We start from the raw sequence: 19,876 nt of genomic DNA on the forward strand, positions 1-19,876 counted from the left end.
AGTTTCAGTTCACCACATCCCTTTAGGTCTTCATGAAATGCCAAGTTTTCCCCTTGTTGTGAGAGACCCGAGGTAAAAATTGGTGTCAATAGATGGAGGCTGGATGGCCCTCAGGGACTGACCTGCAGGGTGTTGGACTTTAGGGAATAGCAGAGAGAGAGAGCTTGGCAAGATTCATTACCCCAGGCTGTGGGGTCTTGGAGAAGAGCTACCATACAGCTCATGCCCAGTTGGCTGGAAGACCATCCGAGTGGAAAGGGGACAACCTGGGCCTCTGGCCTACTGTGCGCACAAGTGTAACAGTTGCTTTTGTTTAGAATGCGGACAGAATATTTAATCCATTCTAACCAAGCATTTGCGTCTTGGTACCCTGTCTCAGTTGCTATGGTTTGTTTCAAATTTTTAACTTCTACAATGGCTTACCTTGATTTTATCCTTGGTTGGAGGAAGAACAGCGGTTTCGTTGAGAGAGAGTGTAGAAGGAGGTGGAGGAGGTGAGAAAGTAATGAAATGCATTTCAAAGGATTCTATAAGATGTGTCCCTGCTATTTTGGCTCCTATGCCGTATAAGCGACTTAAAGTAGGTTTAGGGTTGGCAGAAGTGGGGATAAGAATAGAAATTTGCACTGGCAGTCAGGGGGTGGGGAATGTTTCCTTTAACAAAGCAAACATGGTTTTAGAGACTTACAACTGCCTGTTGACAAAGCCCTGATGTTCAGTTGTCCACATAATATCATTCCAGCTGTGGCAGGCCTGTTTCCCTACATTTCTTAAAGAACAAGAGTCGTAATGGGGGAGGCTTTTGTCTGAAAGGGACGGAGATACTTCTCTGAGGCTGAGAGTTGCTTTTGACTTTGGAGATCTCCACAGGATATAACAAGGCAAGCATCAAAGGTAATAGTTTGGGGTGAGCTCGACCTAGTTACATTAATAACGAGAGGACTAGCAATAGAAGGGGAAAAGAAATATAGCATAAGAGGATCAAACCCGTTTTAGCTTTAACGTGGTTGGAATTGGCCCTGAAATAGCTGTCCATGATTCTGGAGTGGGTGGTGCTCTTTTGACTCAGGTATGGTGAGTCCATTCTTTTTCAGTGGTGTGGACGGCTGTCTCAGTCATTAGAAACACTAGATAATGTCCCTCCCAGGTGGGCTTGAGCTTCCTTTCTTTCTGACCTTTGATGAGAATGTGGTCACTGTCCGGGCTGGTGGTGGTGAACTGGAAATTCAAGGGGTGGTGTATGTGCCAAGAGGCCTTTAGTCCTAAGGAAAGAGAAAGTGGAGCATAGACCAAGTATATAGTTCTTGAGAAACAGATCTTTTGTTTTGAATGAGGAATGTCAGCAGTGGAGTGTAGATAAGGCAACTCATACAGCATTTCATAAGGAGGTAAGCCGACATCTTTCCTAGGGGCAGTTCGGAATCTTCACAAGGCCATGGGGAGGCATTTAGTCCATGGCAACCGAGTCTCTAGGACTAATTTGGTTAGGTGGTTTTTCGGAGTCTGATTCATTCTTTCTACTCTTCCTGATGAAGGTGGGTGCCAGGGGTTATGGTAGTCCCATGTTATATCTAGTACTTGGGCTAGTTTCTTAAGAACATGTGCAGTGAAATGAGTCCTATTGTCTGAATCAGCATTTTCTATTAATCCAAACCTGGGTATAATATTTTCAACTAATGCCTTGAGTATATTACTAGCAGTTGCACTTGAAAAGGGAATAGCTTCTACCCAATGAGTAAGGTGATCTATCACTAATAAATATTTTAAGTGACCAATTGGGGGCATTTCGGTGTAATCAATTTGGACACTTTGGAACAGCCTTAATCCTGGATTTCTCCCTCCAACAGGTGGTTTTCTGAGGATCTGCTTATTAGTCTTCTTACATACTAGGCAACTATCTGTAACTTGTCTTGCCAAAATATAAATTCCTATACATCTGTAGACCCCGAGGACTGCATCACACTTAGCTTGAGGTCCCTAATGAGTCCCTTGATGCAGATGAGAGAGAATTTCCCTCATGAGGGGTTTGGATAACATTTCTCTTTGGTCTGGTGACACCCATTTCCCTTCTGAATTTTCTTTGGCTCCTATTCTTACTAATTTTTCCTTTTCAGCGGGAGAAAAGATGGGGACTGCAGTCGAGGGAGGAAGGCAAGGGGCTAAGTGAAAAACAGGCATTTTCAGAGGAAACGGCAGTGTGTTTGGCTATTTGATCTGCTAGGTTATTCCTTCCGCTTTGAAAAGAAAGACCTTTCTGATGTCCTGGAACATGGACAATAGCTATTCTGGCAGCTGCAGGTTATCTAATACTTGGGTGATTAATTCTTTGTGGCCCAGGTCTTGGCCTTTGCTATTAATAAGATCTCGTTCAGTCCAAATTTTTCCAAAGGTGTGAGCTACCCCAAAGGCATACTTGGAATCAGTATAAATAGTCCGTTCTTGGTTTTGCAAGTGCTTTAAGGCTTGATTTAATGCAAACAATTCATTCACATGTTTGGGCAGACCAATTATTTGGCAGTCTTCCTGACTCTACTTCTTCAAGTGCCTCCCCATCTACTACTGAGTACCTATTACGCCTTTTTCCTTCAATTACTTGGGAAGAGCCATCTATCAATAAGTCCTGCCCCGTTTTGTAAGGGGTCTCTCTTAAATCAGGCCTAACTTTTGTATGATCATTAAATCTAAATACTCATGCTCAGGTCTCTTTAGATTTGGATCTCCAGTCAGGAAACCTCTGGGTTAAGTGAATTATCAGTGGTTAGTGTTAAATCATCTCTTTCTAACACGATAGCTTCATACTTTAAAATTCTCAAGTCAGTAAGCCACCTTCCTGCCTTTTAATTTAAGATGGTTCTAACCTGATGGGGCGTGCTTACAACTAACTTTCCCCCAAAGGTTAGTTTTCTGCTTTCTTTAGTTAACAAGGTGATAGCTGCAATGGATTGAAACATTCAGGCCATCCACAGGTTACTGGATCTAAAACTTTTGATAGGAGATCCATGGGTTGCTGGTGACCTCCGTGTTCTTGGGTAAGGACCCCTAAAGCTACTCCCTTATTTATGTTAACAGAAAGGTGAAATGGCTTTTCTAGGGAAGGCAAAGCTAAAACAGAGGCAGTTATAAGCAGATGTTTTAGCTCCTCAACCTGGTGGAGTTCTTCAGAAGTCCAGAGGAGAGGGTCAGGCTTTTCTTGGGTGATTTTTAGGTAGAGAGGCTTTATGACAAGGGCATATGAGTCAATCCATAAGCGGCAATATCCAGCTGTCCCTAGGAATTTTCTGAGTTCTTGTTTAGTCTTAGGCAAAGGTATGGATACAATCCATTCAACCCTCTCAGGCCCTATCCTTCGTTTGCCGTTACTTATTAAGTGTCCTAGCTATTTAACTTCAGGCTCTATGAATTGAAGCTTTCTCTTTGAAACCCATAGCCCCTCTCCTTACAAATAGTTAAGGATATGGATGGAGAAAGCAGATACCTTTTCTATAGCCTAACCGGATATTAATAAGTCATCTACGTACTGGAGCAGACATATACATTTTGGGGTATAAACTTGTTCTAACACTTGTTCTAGAATTTGACCAAAGAGATTAGGGGAATCTGTGAAGCCTTGGGGTAGAACTGTCTATCGATACTGTTGCTGTCATCCAGAATGGGGATCTTCCCATTCGAAAGCAAAAATGTCTCAGCTGTCCTCATCCAAGGAACATGCTCAAAAGGCATCTTTTAAACCTATTACTGTAAGCCATTGATGTTCATATGGAATTTTACTGAGAATGGTTGAAGGATTAGGGACAACAGGATGGGTAGTCTACACTGTCTGGTTGATGGCCCAGAGGTCTTATGCTAGTCGACATGACCTATCTGGTTTCTTCACAGGCAGTATTGGGGTGTTACAAGGGGACATACAGGGTTCAAGGAGCCCATCCTTGATGAGGCTTTCAATTACAGGTTTCAGGCCTATTCTGCCTTCTAAAGGAATAGGATATTGCTTTCTTCTTACTATTTCTCCAGGGGTTTTTAACTTTATATGTATAGGGGGAATTTGGAGTTTTCCCCAATTTCCTTCCCTTGCCCAAACATCAGGATGAATGTATGTTTCTTCTGCAGTGGTGAGCAGGTTTAATGAAGTGTAGAATCCTTCTGAGCCAATACGTAAACCTATACCTAGTTTTAACATTAAGTTTCTTCCTAATAGATTAGTTCCTGCCTCTGAAATTAACAAAAATTCAACATTAGCTGAGCAGTTTTTACATCTAATTTCTGTTTCTTCTAAAATTTTTAGTTTGATTCCCTCTCCTTTTACCCCTGAGACTACAAGCTCCTCTGAGGACCAGGTTATATTGTGGGGGAAGGTAACAAACAGAGGAGCAGGCTGCTCCTGAGTCTACTAAAAAGGTCATAAGCTCAGATTTGGGTTCCACTTCTAAATTTATCAAGGGCTTTTGGTGGGATTCAAGGTAAAAGAGACAGAGCCCCTAACCCCCCTATTCCTCCTCAAAGGTCGTAAGTGGGACGACTTCTCTTTCTGATTTTAATTTGGGACAATACCTCTTGAAGTGGCCTACTTTCTCACAATTGAAGCATTGATTCTGTCTCTTCTCTCTATTTTTGGGTTTCTCGGCTTTGCCTCCTTATGTTCTTTATATGGCTTAGGAAGTGGGGGCCTAGGATCTTTATAGGTTTTGGCTCTCGGGAGGCTTTGTTTGGGAGTGTGTGGGTCTCTGGGTAACAGAGTAATACTGGTGTGTTTTATCCTTTGGGGCCCCCTGTTGGAAGGTGGATAACATAATTTTCATTTTTTCTTTTTGCTTCTCCTCATCCCTCCTTACATACACTTTCTGAGCTTCTCTAAGAAGCTCGTTCATGGGATAGTCCTTCCAATTTCCTATCTTTTGTAATTTCCTTGTGATATCTGGCTGTTAGTAACAAAATGAAGCTTTAACATTCACTGCCTAAGAGGATCTTCTAAATCTAGGCCAGCATATTTTCTCATTTGTTCTTTCAACCTGTCTAAAAGTTCAATAGGCCCTTTATCTTTCCTTTGTTGTATGTCGAATGCTCGAGTAAGATTTTGAGTTCGGAGTACTGACTCCCGAATCCCTTTTATTATCATTTCCCTAAGTTCTTGCATATCCTCTTCAGTGGGCTGAGTTATTATTGTCCCACCAGGGGTCTTGGTTGGGGAATTTTTGATCCGCTGCATGAATGTTTTGGCCAGGAGGGTGTTCATGTTCCCAGGCTACCATAGCAGCTCTACAGATCATGCTTCTTTCTTCCCCTGAGAAAAGGATGCCTAGGATGGACATTAACTCAGCCCAAGTATATATAACTGTGGTCCTAGAAATTGGTTAATTCGATCTGCTATTCCACTGGAGTTGTCTAATAGTGTGGCTTGAACTCTGTTTTTAGGTTTTGGACCTCCGAGCTGGTTAAAGGAGCATTTACAAAGGGAATACCTCCTCCTCGTAGGGACACCTGTCTTCAGGGGAAGAGAGGTGGAGCTAATTCTCCCGAGGTAGAGGGGAAGGGGAAGTTCTGAATATCCCTTTTACATTGCTCTATCTCACATTGAAGTCCTTTCAGGGAAGAGTACTTAGGGTGGTAGTGAGCAGGCTGTTGGGACAATTCCCAAGAGGCAGGGTTATAAAGAGGGGGAACAATGTGGGTAGGAGAAGGGTCTGGGACAACTGCCTCTGCTTGAGGGGGAGGGAGGTTAGGGGTATTGGACGGGGGAAGGTGGTGGAGGAGGTTCCATGTGTTGGTGAGCTGTCTAGGAACAGGGACCTTATCTTTCTCAGAGGAGTTAATTTCTGACTTGCTTTTCAGGATTGATTCCTGAGTCCAAATGAAACAACAGTATTTTATCATTTGCTGCTTTTTCTTGTATTTAGTCCTTTCATTCTCTTTCCAATATTTTAGCATAAGCCCTAGGGGACTATCAGGAGGAATGTTATTGTTGCTAGCTTTATCCTTTTTCTCCCCTGCATTACTTGAGGTATTTCCCATCTTGAAAAAGGGATTGGGGTGAGGCTCAATTTCCCCTACTAGAAATTTCTTCCCAGTTACGAGAGGTTTGTATAAGGCTCAACCTCTCCTACTGGAGATTTCTCACCTTTCCTTTCCTTTCCTAGAGGCTCAACCCCCCTGCTGGAGGTTTCTTGCACTTTTCTCCTTTTGCTTCGTCCTTCTCTGGCTGCTTCCCTCACGGGAACATTGGTTTCCTCTTAGCAATGGCTGTTTCAGTAGAAACCCCGACCCAGACTCCTTTACAGAAGGGCTGCCTTAAGCTGTATAAGGTGACCACAGAACTGCAGATCTGGACTGAACACTTGCTTTGCACTCAATTGTGTGTCTCAACACACACTTTCAATCTCCAAGATATCCCAACCACCAAGAAAATACTTTGTCGCTCTTGTGATGTTTGTTACGTTGGTCTGTGCACATAGTTACCTGGTCACCATGGTATGTGAGGATCCTTTTCTCTTAACTTGTTGGTCTGTTCCTTTCCAGACTGCTGAGAGTCCGGGTTTATTCATCACACTGGGTGGGTCCTGATCCCTCACCATGAGGCCACCTCAATGAGGCAGTGGGATGCTTCTCCTCACTATTGGTGACTGAAGACCCTTTTCTCAGAGGAGAATGGGAATTCCGGACGAGCCCCCAGATTGTTAGAAACAAATGATCAGGCTGGGCGAAGTGGCTCGCCCCTGTAATCCCAGCACTTTGGGAGGCCGAGGCGGGCGGATCATGAAGTCAGGAGATCGAGACCATCCTGGCTAACATGGTGAAACCCCGTCTCTACTAAAAAAAAAAAAAAAAACAAAAAAATTAGCTGGGCGCAATCGTGGGTGCCTGTACTCCCAGCGACTCAGGAGGCTGAGGCAGGAGAATGGCGTGAACCTGGGAGGCGGAGCTTGCAGTGAGCTGAGATCAAGCCACTGTGCTCCACCCTGGGTGACAGAGCGAAACTCTATCTCAAAAAAAAAAAAAAGAAAGAAAAAAGAAACAAATGATCAGTGCTGCAAGGAAGAACCAGCACTCAGGAAGAAAAGTTTTCTCAGCAAGACAACTTACTTCTGCAAAAGAGTGCTGTTTGCATTAGTCACGAATGCAAGAGCACACCGAGCGGGATAGAGCAGGAGTTTATATCCCTAATGCAGTCCCTGCCTCTCTGTCATTCCCACATGGGCTGGAGTCGGACTACACAATCTAAGCAGACCTGATTTGCTATGGCGAATATTCTCCCTAATAAGGAAGGGAGAGGGAATGTGAGTTACAGGTTGGGACTGACGGGAAGAGTTGTTTACAAGGCAGGTAACTGAGCAGATAACTAAGCAGGTAAATAGGGGTGAGAAGGTACAGGGAAATTGTTCTTAGGAACAAAGAACAAGGAAGTTGAACAGGTTAAACCTTTGAAGAGGAACTTACTGTACCTAATAAGTTTTTTTGATTGGCTAATTAAATGTCTATTCATTATTGCCAAAAAGTGCCTACCCCAACAACAAGATACCAAATTTTAGAAAATGTTGGAGCTCTCTCTGAATCTAGGAGGAAGTGAGTAGTTTAGCTTTTATTTAGTAGTTAGGACCTTAAGTAAATCACTTTTTTATTGTGTTTCTGTATAACATAGATAATATTTTTTGCCCTGCAAGAGAGCATATAGAGGAAAGCTCTTTGGCAGTGATACTGTGCCCTATGAATAAAAAAGTGATGGTGTCATTTGTGGCTGAATAACAGTTTATTTTGAGAATGCTTTATGACAGCTTTTCATGGGAAATAAAGCAATGCTGTTAACTTCATCTTGCATTTTTCTCATTTTTACTATGATTAAAAAGTAGTCAGCTTGTACAAAGGAAAGAAACAAACCTTGACTCAGGAGCCTAGGACTTTTTCTTTGGTTTGCCCTCCTGGAACAGATTACCTTTCCAAATTGAATTTGTGGAGGAGCATTGGGAAATATCAGAAATGTCATATTAAGCACCTCAGTGGTACTTTTAATAGAGGAGTTATTCAGAAATTATACTAGGCAGATAGAGAGGGTAAGGAGGCCTCAGTAAGGCTTTCCCTTTTAATAGAAACAACTCCAGAAACATTTCTTTTTCTTTTCTTTTTATCTTCTTTTTGGAGACGGAGTCTCGCTCTGTCACCCAGGCTGGAGTGCAGTGGTGTGATCTCAGCTCACTGCAGCCTCTGCCTCCCAGGTTCAAGTGAATCTCCTGCCTCAGCCTCCTGAGTAGCTGGGACTACAGGCTGCGAAGCTTTGATATGCAAATACCAGTGCTTAGAAACTGTGTCCATTCAACATGGTGATTCCCACCCTCTTCTTCTAGTCACCACCTCAAGGTGACACCTCCAGATGACCCCACGTGTGCAGGACAACATGGTGACCTACATTTGCATATTAAAAGGCTAGGGTGGGAGGGCCACGTTTTTCTCGGGCTGCATGAATGACATGCCTGGTCAAACCAATGCCCTGGTCCCTGTGCACATCAGACACCACCTCCTCCAGCCTCCCAATATAACCAAGTACTGTTCTGCCACACACGGGGCTTTTTCTCTGTTCAGACCCCCCTTTTTCTGTACTGCAGGGAGCCTTTCTTCTTTCTTGCCTATTAAACTTTCTGCTCCTTAAAACCACTCCTGTGTGTCCATGTCGTTTAACTGGCGTGAGACAAAGGACCCCAATGTTTCTCCCGTTTTCAGAGCCATATCACTTTGAGTCCAGAGGAATTATTTTCATTTATCTGACCAATTTATAATATAGAGTCAAATTCCTAGTGGTTATCCTCCCTCATCCCCATTTTTATAGCCTTCCTTGAAAGGAACAGGTATATGAAGAGGACACAGGTTTCCCTTTTGTGAATAGTATATCCCTTAGTATCTTGATTTTTTTTTTTTGGTGGGGGTGGGGGGAGTTAAACTTACTTAGACCTGATAAAGGGCAGTATTTGATACATGTCAGCTAGTTTAGGGTTAGGGAATTGAGTTGAATGGAGATAGTCACTGCCAAATGTAAAGCATGACTGGAGAGCCACAGTGATGAAGCCAGGGTCCCTTTCTCCGGATCCTTTGTAACAGTGTTATGTGATCTCTTCTAGAAGATTGTTCTGAAAGATAATGCCAACTCGGAACCTAGGAAACCATCCAGTGGGTTTCTGCAGCTTAGGTGGTTCAAATCCTCATCAGCACGTTTGTTTTCTCTGCCTCAGTTTGCTTACAATGATGTTCTCAGTAGCTGTAATTGCTGTCTTTGAATACTTAAGCATTTTTTTTTTAGCTCACAGGGGTATGTGTGCATTTTTCTTTTACCAAGTGTTAGAACTTTGACTCTGCTTTTGTGGGCTCTGGTTTAGCAACTTGGTTGTTTAGTTGTAAAATGATTAGTAGGGAAAACCGTGGTGTGTGTGTGTGTGTGTGTGTGTGTGTGTATGTGTGTGTGTGTGTGTATTTTAAGTTTCTTTTGTTCTCAGAGCACTTAGAATTTTATATGGAAATTCTATCAATTTACTTGATTCTCCACCCCACATTTCTTGAACAGCAAAGTATGAAGGTAATGCGTCCCATAACCAGCCTTCAGAAGAATTACAGCTGCTGTATCTCTGAACTTCCAAGAAGAAGTTTGTGCATCAATTTTCAAAAAATTATGAAATCCCCGAAGATAGCTGTGTTCTACATTTGGAAAGATACAAAAACTGAACCTTCTAGCAGGCAGTTTTGCTTGCTGGTGCTTGAGATAGAGCCACACATTGGTCTCAGTGGATTTGTGGAGAAAAATAGGTACAGAAAGTTATTTCTAAATAAGACCAAAAATCCTTTTCTTAAGCAGTGACAGGTAAAGGGGTTGTCTTGGCTAATATTGAATTGTGTTGCCCTTGATTGAGACAGTTTTATGGTGGGGATGGTAGTGGTGATAAACTTGTTTGAAATTTGTCCACCTATAGTAAGCTTTGTGGTAGCTGTCACAGACAGCTTCATCCTCACAGGCCCTAAAATTACTATAAAACTAATAGAATGGAGGAGAAACAAAGGACCTGAATAATTAGATGCTTAGATAATTGTTCTGTGTTTTCATAACAAGTGAAAAAGAGCAGTGTTAGAAGTACTTAAACATTCCATGTAAGGAGCACTGCCTGAATTTATATTGTGATTTTAGAGCATCATTCACTGTTTAAAAACAGGCATAATTGTGGGTCGTATTTTAAAGACAAATAGAAAACTTATCTTTTCAAGATGGATCTAAAGCTTAACCTTATCAAAATTACAAAATGTGAAGGATATGATTGAAAAATATTAATGCATAGGTTTAAATATTGGTCATCATTTTAGATGTCTTTCAAAATAGGTTGTCTCTTAAATATTAAACTGAACAAACATTGAACTTGTTGTAGAGTTTGTGCTCAAGGTTAAGTTTCCTGGGGTGATGGATATTTGATAATATGGATAACAAAAAGTTCTTAAGAAATTTAGAAAATTTTTAGGCAAAACTAGAAAATAATACTGATAATTCTACCACTCAGAATGTACCACTATCAGAATTTTGTATCTTTCAGTCATCTGCTCATCTCTTTTCTCCTTTGCTTGTATGTGTTCCCTCTCCCTTAAAAAATCAGATTTTTTTTTGTAATCTGCATTTTCACTCAACAATATTGTAGATCTGTGTCATAAGTTACTCCTCTACAGTGCCTTCAGTTATTGTGTGCTTTGTGTTGGATGACTGTACCATCTAGTCTTTCGTGTTTCCTGGTACAGACTACATAGGGGTGAGAGTGTGTGTGTGTGTGTGTATTTTTTTTCTACCTTAACTAATGCTTCGGACATCAACAGGTAGAGCTAAATCCTTGAAACCTTCCAAGTGGTGGCTTTCAGTTATTGCTGAATTGGTTTTTAGAGATGGAACAAATTATATTGTATGGAAACTTTTTTTTTTTTTTTTTGAGACAAAGTCTCACCTTGTCACCCAGGCTGGAGGGCAATGGCATGATCTTGGCTCACTACAACCTCCACCTCCCAGGTTCAAGTGATTCTCTTGCCTCAGCCTCCCGAGTAGTTGGGATTACAGGGGCCTGCCACCATGCCCGGCTAATGTTTGTGTTTTTACTAGAGATGGGGTTTCATCATGTTGGCCAGGCTTGTCTCGAACTCCTGACCTCAGGTGATCCACTCACCTTGGTCTCCCAAAGTACTGGGATTACAGGCATGAGCCACCATACCCAGCCTTTTTTTCTTCTAGGTACCAGCTTTTATTTATCAGATTGGTAAAAATGTTAGAAAGCGTGCAATGAAATGGGCATTTTCACAGTCGTGGCAGAAAGTATAATTATCTTTGACTTTCTAGAAAGCAGTCTGGCATTCTAGAAACTTGCCTAACCTCTTCCCATTTAGACAAGATGAATTCTGACAGGGCCAGCCTTGTCCCTGTGATTCCATATCTCCCAGAAAGAGAGGTCTAGTCTCAGGGAAAACCCAGATTTTCTTGGCTTAGCCCACCTGACAGCTAATCACTGGAAATGGGGTGGGCCGGTAGAGTCCTTTGGTCAGGTTTTGTGTCAAGAGAGGGATGTGGAAAGATGGGAGAGAGGTAGCAAAACTGGCCTCAATGGAACTATGTAAGTTAACATAGAATGGCAAAGGAATGTTTCTTCCAAGGAAGAAATTCTAGGGAAGGAAGAAAGTGGAGGGGAAGGCAGCAGTTCTCAAAGTTTTGGGGTCAGGATTCCTTTACACTCTTAAAAGTATATTGAGGGCCCAAGGAGCTTTTGTGAATGTAGGTTATATCTATTGGTATTTATCACTAGAAATTAAATCAGAAATACTTAAAATATTCCTTAAAAGCTCACAAAATATTGTTATAAATGCTTTTATGATAAGAAAATTTCTAAACCCAAGGTAGTACAGTCTTACATCTTTTGCAAATTTCTTTGATGTTTGATATGTCATTTGTACCTGCATTCAATTTATTGTGTGATATTTGCTTGAAAAATTGTGAACAAAGGACAGTCTTATACAGATAGGCATTTCAGATCATTATGGATATTTCTTTTTTCTTTCTTTCTTTTTTTTCTTTTTTTTTGAGATGGGGTCTTTCTGTGTCTCCCAGGCTGGAATGCAGTGCTATGATCACGGCTCACTGGAGCCTCATTCTCTGGGGACTCAGGTGATCCTCCCACCTCAGCCTCCAGAGTAGCTGGGACTACAGGTGTGTACTACCCCACCTTGCTAATTTTTTGTATTTTTTGTAGAGATAGGGTTTTGCCATAGGTATTCAAATAGAAAGTTTTGTTTTTGTTTTAGTATATAAAGAAATATAACTTTCCATGTTGGAAAAATTTTTAAAACCTTTTTTTAATTATAAAGCTCATAAGCAACCATTGTTGAGAAAATTGGTAAAGTACAGAAAAGATAAAAGAAAAAAATTAAAGTCTCCCATAATTTCTCTATCTAATATAACCACTATTGACTGTTGACATGATGGCCATTTTCTACCAGTATATATGTTTTCTTTGCTGTTAAAATACATAACCCTTACACATATGTTTAAATAGTTGAGGTCATATTCCCTATAGTTTTATATTCTTTTTTTTTTTTTTTTTTTTTGAGACAGAGTCTCGCTCTGTCACCCAGGCTGGAGTGCAGTGCCGTGATCTCGGCTCACTGCAAGCTCCACCTCCTGGGTTCCCACCATTCTCCTGCCTCAGCCTCCCCAGTAGCTGGGACTACAGGCGCCCGCCACCATTCCCGGCTATTTTTTTGTATTTTTTAGTAGAGATGGGGTTTCACCGTGTTAGCCAGGATGGTCTCGATCTCCTGACCTCATGGTCTGCCCACCTTGGCCTCCCAAAGTGCTGGGATTATAGGCGTGAGCCACTGTGCCTGGCCCTTTTATATTCTTTTAAAAAGTATTTACTGTATTTTCCTGTGATGTCATAGTCTTTATAGAAAAATAATCATTATTTTCAGTTGACATGATTGTTTACCTAAAAATATCCAAAGGAACCAACTGAGAAAAACAATTTTTAAGATTACTGGTTAAAAGTTCTTTTATATAAAAATCAATAGCCTTCCCCAATGTTAGCTATAATCACATAGAAGATATAGTGATGAAGTATTTTTTCAGGTATTTCAGCAAAAATTAAATACCTAGGAATAAACTTAGATGTGCAGGACTTTTATCAAGGACAGGACAAAATTTTGCTGAGTGGAATGAAAGATTTGCATTCTATGTTCCTGGATGAGCAGATTTCATGTTATAAATATGTTAGTTATCACCATGTCTTCATATTAATTTGTAAATGTAATTTCTGCTGGGCACAGTGGCTCATACCTGTAATCCAAACAGTTTGGGAAGCTGAGGCGGGTAGATGACAATTAGCTGGGTGTCTGTGGCACACACTTGTATTTCCAACTACTCCTGAGGCTGAGGTGGGAGGAGCACTTGAGCCTGGGAGGCAGAGGTTGCAGTGAGCCGAGATCATGCCTGTGAACTCCAGCCTAGGTGACAGAGTGAGACCCTGTCTCAAAAAAAAAAAAAAAGAAAAGAAAAATGTGTGTGTATATACATATATTTCATATTTTATAAATATTTATATATATAAATTATATATATACATTTTATATTTTATATATAGTGTGTGTATATATATATACACACACACACAAATTTCAGTACAAATTCTGGCAGATTTATTTTTGACACTTGACAAAACGACTCTAAAATTTGTTTAGAAGAATAAATAATAAAAATTAATAAAGTATAGACTCTTTCAACCAGATAGTAGTAAAATATTGTGGACTATTCCTGGGCCAGACAGATAAAGGCAATGGAAGTTTAGAACCAGAGTCATGCAAACGAGAATTTAGTATAAGGAAAAGGTGGTATTTTAACTTAATACTGAAAAGATAGATTATTCCGTAAATGGTTTTAGGAGAACTATTTGAGGAAGTCTGAGTCTTAACTCCAATTTTTGTCAAAATAAGTTACAGTTGGTTTAAACACATCTATTCTTAAAAATTAGAACAGAAGAATATTGGTTTGAAGATATTTTAAGAGTTAAGGCTGAGGCTGGGCACAGTGGTTCACGCCTGTAATCCCAGCACTTTGCGAGGCCAAGGTGGGAGGATTGCTTGAGCCCAGGAGTTTGAGATCAGCCTGAGCAACATAGCAAGACTCTTTCTCTCTCTCTCTCTCTCGATATAGATATACATATAAATATACATATACAAATAGAAAAAAAAAGAGTTAAGTTTTGTATGGAGAGCCATGAAGATAAGAGGTAAAAATTAAAGGCTTGATGGACACATGTTTACATCTCCAGCAAGGGGGTTGATGGGAAAGACTGATAGACATAGCTCCATTACTGCTACCTCCTTTTAGGAAGTTGCTTCTGAACATCTAAAGATATCAGTTTTATAATAGAAATGAGTTATTTTTCAGTGTCTGAAACATCACATGAGATACATACATACATGCATACATACATAAATATGTTTATAAAGTTAAATGAAATAGGATATAAAATTGGGCCTAGTGTTTAAAAGGTAAATATATTTACATGAAGGAGAAAACAACTCACCTCCCACTCTTAGAGCCTCTGCCAGTTTATCATAGCCTAGTTTCTTGAGAGAATAAGCTACATGTCTTCACCTTTTTTCACTGAGCTCATTATAATCTGGATTCTGCCTTCATCGTTGCACTAAAATTTATCTCCTAGTTGTCAAATCCAGTGGCTCCCCTCTTAGTCCCCAAATTGACCCCTCTGCAGTATTTTGATACTGTTGATCCTTTGTTGAAACATTCCTCCATTCTTAATGTCCACCAATAAAGAGTTGGTTAAATAAAAATTATAGTGTACCGTTTTATAATAGAATATTCTGTTGTTCTGTTGTGGACCAAAAAATGCAGCCAGTCTTTCCATAAGAGCATGTGCAAACTTCTAAGATATATTAAGTAAAAAAGTAAGGCATAAAATATTGTGTATAATCTGACCCCTTTAGTACACAGTGTAAAAACATCTGTGTCTGTGCTTCTTTATACTTACTTTTTTCTCCCCTGGTGAATACAGGAAACTGTGAATAGTACAACACAATTAAAAAAAAAAACTGTGTCTGCTGCACCAGGACCTGTGATAATTGGGTATAAAAGACATGTCCCTGTCCTCTGGGAAGGGACATGATAATCAAATGAGACTTCTGTCGGATTCTTTTCTCCTGTTTTGATCTTATCACCCTGCCTTGGTCTCCTCCGATCTCTTCTTCCTTGTCCTACTTCTTTCTTCTCTTCTCATTCTGTGCTTTCTCTGAGTAATCTTTGACTCCCGTTACTTAAGTCATGACCTGTGTTGCAGGGACTCCTAAATTTGTATTCATCTCCAGAGTTTCAAACCCATATATCTGTCTGTATATCATATATTTAGGGAATCTCACTTGGAGTGACATGGGTGTTCAAAATGATGATATTTAAATTTTCACGTATCCATCTCCTAGCACTCTATCTAGTCACATATGCCTAAACCTGGGAACTGTCTTAATATTCTTTTATATACACCTGTTCTGACCCCCCCCAAACTAGTAAATTTCTGAGACCTGTCCTTCTGAATGTCTCTTACAATTTTCCCTGTGATCTCAGTTTCTTCCTCCCATCCCTCAAATGCGTTGTGTGTGTGTGTGGTGGGGGAAGAGAGTAAAATTGAAATTTGTGGAAAACGTACTAGCCTGTCTGTCTTTCTTTCGAGGTGAAGTCTCCCTCTTGTCCCCCTGGCTGGAGTGCAATGGCACAATCTTGGCTCACTGCAACCTCCATCTCCTGGGTTCAAGCAGTTCTCCTGCCTCAGCCTCCTGAGTAGCTGGGATTACAGGCACCTGCCACCATGCCCAGCTAATTTTTGTGTTTTTAGTAGAGACGGGGTTTCATCATGTTGGCCAGGCTGGTCTCGAACTCCTGACCTCAGGTGATCCACCCGCCTTGGCCTCCCAAATTGCTGGGATTACAGGTGTGAGCCACCATGCCTGGCCACTACCCTGTCTTGTTGCTTGGTATGACTCCACTACCCTGCTGCCTCTCTCCCCGTACAGCAGCATAATTTAGGAATCAGAGAGACTGAGGAGGATATATATTATTTAGGTGCACCGGCCCAGTCAGATTAACATCTAAAGGACTGAGCCCTGAACAAAGAGTCAGGTTACCTTTTAAGCATTTTGTGTCGGTCATTATGCCGACAAGGTGTCCGCACTAAGTTCAGTATCAGTATGGTGACCTCCTGGGAACAGGGGGCCATCGGGTTGCCTAAGGGTGAGAGAACTGGCTCAGGTCAGAAGGGGAGCAGGTCAGAATTCCTGCACCAATCGGTAGTGGGACTGTGCCTGGGCAATATAGCAAGATCTTGGTTCTTAAAATTCAAAATAAAGAACAGCTCATTCCCCTCTGGGGAGGGGCTGGCTCAAGATTACACAGTGAGTGTGGGGGCAGAGGTGGGCCCACTGTACCTCCCTTGTTGGGTTGTCTGAGGACCCCTCTGGCCACCCCCCACAGGAGATGGAGGAGGACATCTGGACAGTGAGCAGGAGGCGCCTCGGCCCATGCCGAACATCCCAGGGGACCTGGAGAGCCGGGAGGCCATGGTGAGCCTGACTTTCCCTGCCCCTACTTGGCCACCTTCCTCTGTGGTCCCTCCGAAACCCCCTTATGTTCTTGGTTTCCCCGCCTTCTGATTTCTGTGGACTTTCACTCCTTCCGGGAGCCAGTGGTCAGACACCATTTCACCTGTGACCAACAGGTGCACTCTGTGAGGCCCGAAAGGAAGGGGCTATGCTCCATCTCCCTGCCCCAGTTGTTATGTGTATACCCCTACAAGAATACTCACCTCTTGTCTTCAGGTGGCATTTTTCAACTCCGCTGGAGCCAGTGCCCAGGAGGAACAAAGGGTGTGCTGCCAGCCCCTGGCTCACCCAGTGGCCTCGTCCCAGAAAAAGCCAGAGGTAGCGGCCCCAGCCCCAGAGTGGGGGTGAGTCTGTGTTTGGGGAGACCCACCGGGCCCTGCAGGGGGCCATGGAGAAGCTGCAGGTGAGTAGGTCCTGGCATGGGCCAACAAGGGGGGCGGGGGGGCAGGACAAGGCAGGTGACTCCCGACATGTGACCCCATTATTTTGGCTCCACAGCGACTTTATGGAAGGAGAAGGTGGACCTGCAGGAGCGGGTAGAGAAACTAGAGCTTCAATTCATCCACCTCTCAGGACAGACAGACACCATAGTGAGCGAGAGGCTAGGGCACCGCTGGGGGAGCTGCCAGGCCGTCCGAGGGGCCCCAGCATCTGAGCCATGTCCTCCTGCAGGAAAGTACATCAGCCAGGGGGCAGTGTCAGAGACGCAGCACTGGGAGAGGAGGACATCGTCAGGCTGGCCCAGGACCAGGAGGAGATGAAGGTAGGGTGTGCAACATCTCTGTGGGGGTGGGGGTGGGGGTAAACGTGAACGTGGGTGCTGGCACCGGCATGGCAGCTAACACCCCTTCCTCCAGGTGAACCTGCTGGAGCTGCGGGGCAGGTGTTGCAGTTTGTGGGCGACCACAAGGAGGGGCATGGCAAATTCTGACCATTGCCCAGAACCCTGCTGATGAGCCCACTCTAGGAGCCCCAATAGCCCAGGAGCTTGGATGTGCTGACAAGCAGCGTGGTAGAGTAGAGCCCTCAGGTGGGGTAGGCATATAGGAGCAGGGGAGGATCGAACTGTGCTCAGATTCCCACCCCCCTCCCTCTCTCTGAAGATCTTTGTGAGGTGAGCCTCACTGATAGCGTGGAGGCTGCACCAGGAGAGGACAGGGAGGGTTTTCCCCACGACAACCCCACTGCACAGCAGATCCAGCAGCTGCTTCCTGTAATGCAGGACTCCCCAGGAGCACCCAGGCATGGGCAGCAACCCCTGCATGCCATTCTTTTTGGGCTCCCAAGAACAGGGAGATAAACACCACCATCATCTAAGAGCCGGGGAGGGGAAGGCGTAGGTGTGGGCGTGGCAAGGTTCCTGGAAAAGAGGGGCTGGAAGGGAAAGGGGAGGAAGATGGAGGGAGAAGCTGGAGCTTCATAGGTAGTGCCTGGGGGCTGCGGCGGCCCTCCCCACCCCACACACACTGGCCTCTCTCATGGCACCCAGGCAGTCCACCCACAGTTCAGACCAATGCTCAACCCCCCCGGCTTCCCTCTTCTCTGGTCACCCCATCTTCCAACCCACTGGCCCAGGGCCACCTCTTGCTTGGGGAGCCCCACCCAACAGCCACCAAGCCTGACAGAAGGAACACTGCTTGAACCAAAATGGTGAAGCTATAAGGGATGGCTGGCTGGAGTGAGTGCCAGAGGCCCCTCTCTGGGCAGTCAGAAAGCCCAGGGTCCACTGAAGGGACCATGGGGAAGGCAGGGAGGGCAGGTAGCTAGATGCCACTGGCCATAGACTTATAAGTCTAAGAGGGGAGCCTCAACTGGTTGGCGGGGGGCTGCAGGTTGCATAGGTGAGGCTGGGCCCTTACTGCTGGGAAAAGCAGAAGAGGGAGACTCCGTGGCAGGAAAGGCAGGTGGGCTTGCTAGGCGGAGCTCAGCTGGGCCAGCAGGCACTGTGGTCCCCTTGGCTGAATAGCACAGGTGACCCCTAGGAGCAACAGGCCAAGGTCCGTGAGCCTGCTGGCTGGCAGTAGTGCTTCAGTAGTGCTGGCCAGGGACCCAGCCTTCAGTCACACGCTAGCAGCTGTGATGGTACCTGGGAGGGAGGGAAGGGGGCTGTGTGTCCTTGCATGGCCTATGAAGTGTGTTGTGGGATAACCGTGTGTATTGGACTCTCAGGCTTTTATCCTAGATCACCACTGGATTGCTGACAGATAGAGGAGGTGGGACCCTGACTATCACCCCTAATCTGCAGTGGATTTGGCTCTCGGCACTCCCAGGCTGGGAGCTGGATACCTGCCCTGGCAGCATGGCTCAGACAGCATGACAGGTACGGCGTGCCCAGGATGATGTGCCCAGGCCTCTGGCCGCCTGAGTCCAGCCCCCCACACAACCCCCTCCAAGCTCCCAGCCCCTACACCATAAACCATGAGCTCTGTGCCCTCTCTGATGGTTCCACATCTGCCACCTTGGGCATGGAGCCTGTTGTAAGAGCCCCCAGGCTCAGCCATGGAGACCTTGAGCAGTGGCACTGAGTCCTGTGGCTGGCAGCGAGGGAAGTGAGACAGCCAGCAGCACAAGGACAGAAAGAGGAAAGAGCAAGTCTGCAGCTCTAGAAGGGAGGGGCAGGCAGCCTGGCTCTGAGGCTCCAGGTATGCCCCCTGTGTGGAGCTGGGGCAGCAGGGCAGGCAGACCATTCATGCAGCAGGCAGTGAGGCATGTACCTACCATGGCTGATGCTCCTCAGGGGCCATTGATAGTGATTCTGAAAGACAGCATCAAATCACATGGCAGGTCACATGCATGGGTGGGGCAGGCCTGGGGGTGGCGGACACACGCACACGCCAGATTGTGCACACCCATGCTGTGAGGCCCCACGGCCCGCATGCACACTCTTAACACATGCCCACAAACAACACGCATACGTCGCCCTCCCCGCCACCTCCCAATGCCCAGCACTCCCACCGGCCAGCACGTGCCGCATGGATCTGGGGCGTGCAGCCACTCGGCACACTGAAGTACATGCGTGGGCAGAGTCACAACACAGATGCTCACCCGCACACAGAGGCATTTGCACCAGCTCCCTGCACACTCGTGCCTGGCGTGCTCAGAGGACCACCCATGCTGCTCAGGGAGACAGGGCTTGCTCACTAATGTCCAGCTGTCATTTCTCCACCTAAGAGCCTTCCATGACTCCCTACTGCCTACAGCGTTGAATCCCAACAAGTCATAC

General features: G+C 44.3%; 1 pseudogene; it reads left to right on the top strand.

The window, feature by feature from the left end:
• The window catches only part of LOC117976089 (golgin subfamily A member 2-like), a 39,332-nt pseudogene extending 21,372 nt beyond the window's left edge, over positions 1-17,960 (top strand).
• The last annotated feature ends 1,916 nt before the right edge of the window (positions 17,961-19,876 follow it).

Source organism: Pan paniscus, chromosome 16, assembly GCF_029289425.2.
Source record: "Pan paniscus chromosome 16, NHGRI_mPanPan1-v2.0_pri, whole genome shotgun sequence".
Lineage (NCBI taxonomy): Eukaryota > Metazoa > Chordata > Mammalia > Primates > Hominidae > Pan > Pan paniscus.